Raw genomic sequence first — 9,434 nt, 5'->3', positions numbered from 1 at the left:
GGTGCAGGATTCTCTCGTAGAATCTGGCATGTGCTCACGTGTATAAGTGCATGTATGAATTTAGTTGTGTGTGTCCTTGTGAGACATGTAGATGTGCCCTTGCACATGGGAGGGAGCATGGAAAATACAAGAATGGTGCAATCTCTGATATTTCCCTTAAAATAACAGGCAAAATAAGCAAGTTTTTGCCCTTATGGATAATTGAGAGAGAACATAGAGGATGGTTATCCAATGATACTCTGCAAATCCTGGTACTAGAGCCCTGGACATATATTAGAATAACACCTCCACTCACGAGGACACAGCAATAGCAATTACAGTTATAAACAATAATTAGAACCAAGTAATAAGGTCAAGTCTGGTCTAGTTTATTGGTGATATTTTCTTTATCTCAATAACTGTAATAACTAATTAGATGGAGCCTCCCTGCTGTTTTAATAACCTGGTGTCATTCATTTATGAAGATCATTCAGTCCTCACTTACTTTTTCTCTCTTCCCATGGTCCTAAATTAGCTGCTGTCAGAATCATCTTTCTAAACAGAGCTCTGATCATATTACTTGCCTACTCAAAAAATAAAAAATAAAAATAAAAAAGGTTGGTGGTGAAGATTCTCTCTCCTAAGGAATAAAATCCAGATATTGTGATGTGGCATTTGAGGACCAAACTCTAGCTCACCTTTCTCAGTCCTGTGTGCAGAGATGATGGGCAAAGTACATAACAGCCAATTTGGACAGCAACAATCACAACCAAGGGGACCCAACTCTGTCACAGGGTCTTGCAGGAGCCTGTGGTGTTGGGGACAACTCCTGGGACAGAGGAGTAGTCTAGGAAGCCCAGGTGACAGCCAGGATGGCCATGTGGACACTCAGGGGCTGGGGCCAGTGGCTTTTTACAACTACTATAAGTCAGGAATATTTCATTCTTTGAGCAACTTGTGTGGCCTTCCTGTGCATGTCAAGGGAATATCACCCCAATTTATTTCTGCCTTTGTCGTCCACGTTTGTTCTCTGTTCTCTGCATGGCTCTGTATTTTGTACCTTTCCACCTTCCTAGACAGTCTTTACCCCACCCGAAATAAAATTTATCTCTGCCCTTCCAAATCCTACAAGTCTTTCAAGTTCCAATTCAGATGTCACCTTTTTTCATCAAACGTTCCCTCACTCCTTTTGCCAGATGCAACCTTGTTTTCCTTCCCTTAGCACTTCATCCGCCCTCTCTCACACAATCACGCCACCATCGACAGAGACTCACCAGGCTTTTCCCAGTTCTTTCTGGAAAAAGGGCTAAACCACATTTTGCAGTCTCCACTGATGGGCAGCCATGGGACTGGGTCTAGACAGGAGAAAGTCTGGCTCACAGAAAACCTCCCACGTGATCTGTCCGTCTGTTTCCCAGAACAACAGCTATAGGCTGAGGGACCAGTGATGGACCAAGAGGCTGGAAGAAATGGCAGAGCCATCGGGTGATGGAACCTGTCTCCCTAAACCACCATATACTCCACACCTTCTCTGAACTGTCAAAAGAGTGAGAAAAACATTACTATCTCACATGCCACCTGTTACTTTCAAACATATATTATTGTCGTTCATGAGGTCTTTTATTTTATCTTCATGGTGGTAGATGCCTTCAATTTAGAGTCTTGGTTGAATTCAATTTTTCTTAAATGAAATATTGCAAACAACATGAAAGTGTGAATAATACTAGAGTAGACTTAATGTATTCATCAGCCACTCTGAGCTGGCATAAAACGATTTACTGATATTTGCTTCAAGTTTTTTTTTAGGTAATAAAACTTTACAGATGCAGTTGGAATCCTTAGTCTTCCATTTTCACAAAGCGAATTGCTTTTCAAGTAATAAGTGTTCAAGTTGTGAGTGGGTATATGAAGTGTGATGGACTCGTGAGCTGTTTCGTCACTGGTGATAACTGATTTAAATGTGATGTTGTTTTTGATCAAATCCATACCTTTCTGGGATCATTTGCTAACATCTCTATAATAATTTGACCCCATGAAATGCAATGAGGATACATAATTCAGGTTTGAAGAAACTAATGCTATTGCTTTTACTGTAATTCAAGGATTATCTGGGCCACAGCCTGATTTCATAGGTGAGGGCATTGATAGTTTTCAAAATGTATAATTTTAAATGTATCGCGAAGTATCTCAAGAATGGAAGAAAAAGTATCCGAGGTACTCAGCCCTGCTATGAAGCTAATTTATAGCTTTCACATGAAGGCTATAACCCAACTATAGCCCAAGACTATGAGGAAAGGGCCAAGGAAGGGGAAGGGAGGGGGGAGGTTGGGGTGGAGGGAGGGTAATAGGTGGGGCCACACCTACGTTCATCTTAGAATGGGTACAGGTGAAACTTACTAAAGGCAGAATACAAATGTCTACATACAATAACTCAGAAAATGCCATGGCTTTCTGCCTGTGGACGCTGCCGAGGAAGCATCGTAAAAGTCTCTCTTCCCACTGCCGTCATGTCTAAGTCAGAGTCTCCTAAAGAGCCCGAACAGCTGCGGAAGCTATTCATTGGAGGGTTGAGCTTTGAAACGACTGATGAGAGTCTGAGGAGCCATTTTGAGCAATGGGGAACGCTCACAGACTGCGTGGTAGTGAGAGATCCGAACACCAAGCGCTCCAGGGGCTTTGGGTTTGTCACATAGGCCACGGTGGAGGAGGTGGATGCAGCAGTGAATGCAAGGCCACACAAAGTGGATGGAAGAGTCGTGGAACCAAAGAGAGCTGTTTCCAGAGAGGATTCTCAAAGACCTGGTGCCCATTTAACTGTGAAAATGATCTTTGTTGGTGGCATTAAAGAAGATACTGAAGAACATCACTTAAGAGACTATTTTGAACAGTATGGGAAAATTGAAGTGATTGAAATCATACTGAGGCAGTGGCAAGAAGAGGGGCTTTGCTTTTGTTACGTGGATGACCATGATTCTGTGGATAAGATTGTCATTCAGAAATACCATACTGTGAATGGCCACAACTGTGAAGTAAGGAAAGCCCCGTCAAAGCAAGAGATGGCTAGTGCTTCGTCCAGCCAAAGAGGACGAAGTGGTCCTGGAAACTTTGGTGGGGGTCGTGGAGGTGGTTTTGGTGGAAACGACAACTTTGGCTGTGGAGGAAACTTCAGTGGTCGTGGTGGCTTTGGTGGCAGCCGTGGTGGTGGTGGATATGGTGGCAATGGGGATGGCTACAATGGATTTGGTAATGATGGAAGCAATTTTGGAGGTGGTGGAAGTTACAATGATTTTGGCAATTACTACAATCAGTCATCAAATTTTGGACCTATGAAGGGAGGAAATTTTGGAGGCAGAAGCTCTGGCCCTTATGGTGGTGGCGGCCAATACTTTGCCAAACCACGAAACCAAGGTGGCTATGGTGGTTCCAGTAGCAGCAGAGTAGCTATGGCAGTGGCAGAAGGTTTTAATTATTCCCAGGAAACAAAGCTTAGCAGGAGATGAGAGCCAGAGAAGTGACAGGGAAGCTACAGGTTACAACAGATTTGTGAACTCAGCCAAGCACAGTGGTGGCGGGGCCTAGCTGCTACAAAGAAGACATGTTTTGCCCATACTCATGTGTATGGGCAAAAAACTCGAGGACTGTATTTGTGACTAGTTGTATAACAGGTTATTTTAGTTTCTGTTCTGTGGAAAGTGTAAAGCATTCCAACAAAGGGTTTTAATGTAGATTTTTTTTTTTTTTTTTTGCACCCATGCTGTTGATTGCTAAATGTAATAGTCTGATCATGACGCTGAATAAATGTGTCTTTTTTTTTTTTTTTTTAATGTGCTGTGTAAAGTTAGTCTACTCTGAAGCCATTTTGGTAAACTTTCCAAAAGTGTGAAGCTAGAATTCCTTCAGGGTGATGCCAGGTTCTATTTGAAATTCATTTACAACCTGCTTGGGTGAAGAAGCCATTGTCTTCAGAAACCTTGGTATAGTTGAACTGAGGGTTACTGTTGTGACCTGAAGCTCACCATTTAAAGGGGTCATCCAAGGAAAATCATGGAATTATTGGTTATAAAGGTGATTGTTGGCATATCCTATGCAATATATCTAAATTGAATAATGGTACCAGATAAAATTACAGATGAGAATGAAGCTTGTGTATCTACCATTATCATGTGTAATCAATAAACGATTTAATTCTCTTGAAAAAAAAAAAAAAAGAAAATGCCATGAAGGCTACGTTGAACAGTTTGATGAGAATATTTCAGATTGTATATGAAACCAGCACATTGTACCCCTTGATTGCACTAATGTACACAGCTATGATTTAACAATAATAAAAAATTTTAAATGTATTTCTCAGTAGATAAAATTTATTTCTTATTCTATAGTAATACAAAGAGGGTGCCAAAAATGCATACATATTTTAATAAAGAAAAAACTGTATTAAAATTCTAATAATAACACCGATAATGTTTGTTATTTTATATAATGTATCTTGTATCTCTTATAATTGTAGAGGACAAATATGACTTAAGTATTACCATTTTCATGCAGTTTTTCTCTGTCTTAAGATGTGTACACTTTTTTTGGCATACTCTGTAGTTCTGATTAAGTTGACTTGAATGTAAATCTTTTAGAAACTCTGAGATTGCTTTTCTTTCTATATTCTTTTATATTTCTATTATTATATTAATGGATATATATAAACTATAATATTATTATGTTAATGGTAAGATATATTAGTCTATTAAATGTTCTATTTCTATATTTCTATTTTAGTTTGTTTTTAGATCTACCAATAGAATTACCCTCAAAACAAAGCCCTTGCTAATACTGAGTCACAAATGTATGATGAATAAGCTTCTCTTTTAGTTTCATCTTTGTGCGGAAGGATGTGTCACCTGCTAGAATAGGTTTCTCCAAGCAGAAGCACATTGAATCCCCTGGGGAGCTTTAAGAATCCCAGTTTCAGCAGTGAAAAATATAAATGCAGATTTTTTTTTGTTAAAAAAAAAAAAAAGAATCCCAGTTTCCAGATTGTACCTTATACTGATAAAACCAGAATCTCTCAGGGTGTGACCTGGGGGTGAAAACTTTCCGGATGATATCAACATGCAAGTTCGAGAAAGAATGGTTTAAAATTTTTAATTTTCAGCTATTTGCATTTTTTTTTTCAAATGCAGTTCTCAGTTCACGGACTGAGAATGAAGTTGCTGTCTTTCTATCAGATAATCATTGCTTTGATACATTTCAAAGGAGCCAGAATGTTACCCTATTTTGTCCTTCACCATGGCAACACATTTCATCATTTGTGTGTAAATGGAATTTCATAATCCTTAGCCCACACTCTGGTAAATCACTTGGTAACCTTCTCGCTGAATAATAAGATTGCAAATAAAATCTCTGTTATTACTATTATAAGTAATTATACAGTATAACACTGGTTATTTTTTCCAGTTGGTGTTAAGAAATTAAAGTCATTTAAAACCTAATAACAGAGCTACTCACTATTCATTAATTTCCTTCTAGAAGAAGAAGTTCTCATTAATAATTTATTGTCTGGAGACCATCTTGCCCATCTCATTAAATGATACTTTAGTGAATATAAAAAAGTTCTTCTAAACAGAGCCAGAAATGACTAAATTGGGGAAAGAGCTGGCTTCTCTTTCCCAACTAAACCATTTTTTAAAGCACATATTCCATTAGAGTAAAGGAGGCCTGAGTTTGGGGGATGATTTCCAGGACTGAGCGGGGTGGATGGAAATCAGAGGATGCTTCTCTTACCCAGAGATGATTCGACCGAGAAACGTATCCTATTCCTAGTTTTCCTCCAAGTAGTTGGGCTGGGGTTTTGCTAATCCAGACATATTCCAATCAGGGCTGCCTGTTGCAAAATTTTAAGAACGCTATTCACCTGGAGGTCTTGTGACATATGTCTGCTGTGTACAGAACCATGAAAGTGAGCTTGGTTTGTCTTCCATGAACAACCTCTCACATCTTTAAAGCAAATTCAGAAGTTCATTCAATATACCTGGCTCACCTGGTCTCGTTGCCACATGGAAGCTCATTTTGAGTGGCTGAATTCTGACTGTTATGGAGAATTGCTATAGTTTTAGGATTAAGAAGGAGAGTTAAGAAATGAGTGACTTGTAAATAGCTTTTCCAACTTTTTACTTTGCACGAGTCTGTTTTGTCCTAAACATTTAATCAAATACTATACATTGTACTCTGGAACAGTGTTTTCAACCCTTTTTATCTCACAGCATACTTGAACCTATAGTTAAACTTCTGCGGCACTCTTAAATTATGTTGATTTAAAAAAAAGAGTGAAAGAAAGAATATACTATGAAAAAAAAATACTAACAGTATGAGTAAAATAAACAGATTAAACACACACACACAAAAAGAAAGAATATACTTACTGTGCTTTGAACTTCTTTAGAAAATATTTAACAATCTTTAAAAATGTTCGTGGCATGCCCAGGGTCCTCTCATGGCACACTGGTTGAAAATGATGACTCTAACAGGGATCCTCAAACTGCGGCCCGCGGGCCACATGAGGCGGTGTGATTGTATTTGTTCCCGTTTTGTTTTTTTACTTCAAAATAAGATGTGTGCAGTGTGCATAGGAATTTGTTCATAGTTGTTTTTTTTTAAACAATAGTCCAGCCCTCCAACAGTCTGAGGGACGGTGAACTGGCCCCCTGTTTAAAAAGTTTGAGGAGCCCTGCAGAAGGTCACAAAAAGTAGGCCATGTTCTGGGTGCCCTGAGCACCATCTCTACCCCTAGCCACCCTGTCACCTGCCTCTGTCTCCCCTTGACGACCTATAAATGCCCTCGCTGTCATATCCCTGGCATCAGATCCCTTATCACTCTCTCTACTTTTCTGCACTAAGAAAATTGTGTGTGGATGGGGTGATTAAACCTGCCAATTCCTTCTGCGTCTCTTAGTGAAAGAAGAATTTCAGTGAGCAAAAGGAGAAGCTGAATGCAGAGTCAAAGCGTAAGGCATACATAGCGTTGTTGTCTGTTCCCAAATTCCCTTCTGGACTATTTTCACGTGAAGGGCATCGTGTTTTGTTTTGTTTTTGTTTTTAATTAAATCATAGCTGTGTACATTAATGCAGTCACAGGGTACCATGTGCTGGTTTTATATACAATTTGAAATATTGTCATCACACTGGTTAACATAGTTATTGTGTTAAGACATTTATATTCTACATTTAGTAAGTTTCACATGTACCCTTGTAAGATGCACCGTAGGTGTGGTCCCACCAATCACCCTCCCTCCACTCATCCTCCCCCCTTCCCTCCCTTTCCCTTTTCCCCATATTCTTGGGCTATAATTGGGTTATAACTTTCATATGAAAGCTATAAATTGGTTTCATAGTAGGGCTGAGTACATTGGATACTTTTTCTTCCATTCTTGAGATACTTTGCTAAAAAGAATATGTTCCAGCTCCATCCATGTAAACATGAAAGAGGTAAAGTCTCCATCTTTTTTAAGGCTGCATAATATTCCATGGTGTACATATACCCCAATTTATTAGTCCATTCATGGATTGATGGGCACTTGGGTTTCTCCCATGACTGAGCAATTATGAATTGGGCTGCAATAAACATTCTGGTACAAATATCTTTGTTATAATGTGTTTTTTGGTCTTGCCAGCAATGCACAAGAGTATCCACTTCCCATTTTCTTGCCAACAATGTGTGCTATGAACCTTCTGAAATCTTGTCAATCTGATGGGTGTGAAATTGTAGCTTTTGTGTGTGCAGTATTCATTTCTTTTAGGATGACTGAGGTTGAGCCGCTATTCAGCTGCTCAAAGACCATTTGTGGGTCTTTGTCTGTGATGTGTTGGTTCTTGTCTGTTCGTTCTCTTGGTTGTTTGAACCTTTTGAGTTTTTTTTTTTGTAGAGACAGAGTCTCACTGTACCGCCCTCGGGTAGAGTGCCGTGGCGTCACACGGCTCACAGCAACCTCTAACTTTTGGGCTTACGCGATTCTCTTGTCTCAGCCTCCCGAGCAGCTGGGACTACAGGCGCCCGCCACAACGCCCGGCTATTTTTTCTTGCAGTTTGGCCAGGGCTGGGTTTGAACCCGCCACCCTCGGCATACAGGGCCGGCGCCCTACTCACTGAGCCACAGGCGCCGCCTGACCCTTTTGAGTTTTTAAGAGCTCTTCATATAAGTTGCAAACATTTTACCCAAGCTCGTCATTCATTTTCAAGCTTTGTTTATAAGATTTTGCCATGTAAAAATAAAGTGGGTTTTATTATTCTATGGTCAAATCCATGAATCTTCTCTTCATTGCTTCTGGATTTTGAATCACAGGGAAAACCTTTCCCCACACGGTACACCCAGTATTCCCTCATGCTTCTCATGGATCTCACGCTTTGCTTTTTTTCGACATTTATAACTCTGACCCATTTGGATTCTATTTTGGTTCATGACATAAAATATCATCCAATTTAGTCTTTTTTTTCAAATGGCTATCCTGCTGTCCTGACATCATTTAGAAAAACGTCCATCTTCTGTTCAGTGAATTGAGACACCACCCTCATCAGATGCTCAATTTTCACATGGACTTGAGGCTATTCCTGGATTTTCTATTCTGTTCCCTAGTATCATCTACTTCCATGCCAGTGCCACACTGTTTTAATTATAGAGGCTCTTCACTGTGTTTGACTATCTTGTAGGGCTGGCTACCCTCTTGGCTTTTCTTTTTCAGCTGGTCCCTGGTTTTCTTGCTTCTTTATTTTTTCATACACACTTTGGAATCAACTTTTCTAGATCCCCAAAAGAGAAATCGTTATCTTTATTGGCATCACTTTAAATGTACATATTCATTGGTGAAGACTGACATCTTCCTAATGTTGTCATCCTCGCTGAGAACAAGGAGTACTTTTTTCTTTATTCAAGTCAACGTTTGGTCTTTCAGCTACATTTTGAATGAGTTCTTTGTGTGGCTTTTGCAAATCTTTGTGTTTAGGTGTTTAGTGTATTCGTAAGAATGTTATTTTTGTTTTATTGCTGCCGAAAATGATGTTTTCTTTTCCATCATATTTTCTGACTGGCTATTGCTTGTATGTATAAAAGTTATTGATTTTTCAATGTTTGTTTTATAACCTGCTGCCTTATTGAAGCCTCTTGTTGTTTATATTCCTGGAATATAAACATTGATTTTCTTGTCTTAGCTTGACTGTCATATCAACACATTTCCAGGGACTCCCACCTGACTCTTCATTTTGATATGGGCTCTACAGCTGTCTGTCCTACTGGTTTTGGATATTTATTTCCTCACATACATGAGAATTTTTTTTTTATTAAATCACAACTGTGCATATTCATGCATCGATAGGGGTCAGTGTACTGATTTGATGATGTATGGTGTGAAATGCTTACATTGAACTGATTAACACATCCATCACAATTATATTCTTTTCTAAATAGTTTTGA

The 9,434-nt window shown here is 39.2% G+C and overlaps 1 pseudogene; it reads left to right on the top strand.

Moving 5' to 3' along the window:
- Positions 1 to 2,451: 2,451 nt before the first annotated feature.
- On the top strand, positions 2,452 to 3,445 carry LOC128576252 (heterogeneous nuclear ribonucleoprotein A1-like; annotated as a pseudogene).
- The last annotated feature ends 5,989 nt before the right edge of the window (positions 3,446 to 9,434 follow it).

This window comes from Nycticebus coucang, chromosome 24, assembly GCF_027406575.1.
Source record: "Nycticebus coucang isolate mNycCou1 chromosome 24, mNycCou1.pri, whole genome shotgun sequence".
Classification (NCBI taxonomy): domain Eukaryota; kingdom Metazoa; phylum Chordata; class Mammalia; order Primates; family Lorisidae; genus Nycticebus; species Nycticebus coucang.
Note: the sequence above shows the minus strand (reverse complement) of the source record. Positions and strands in the feature narration are given on the sequence as shown.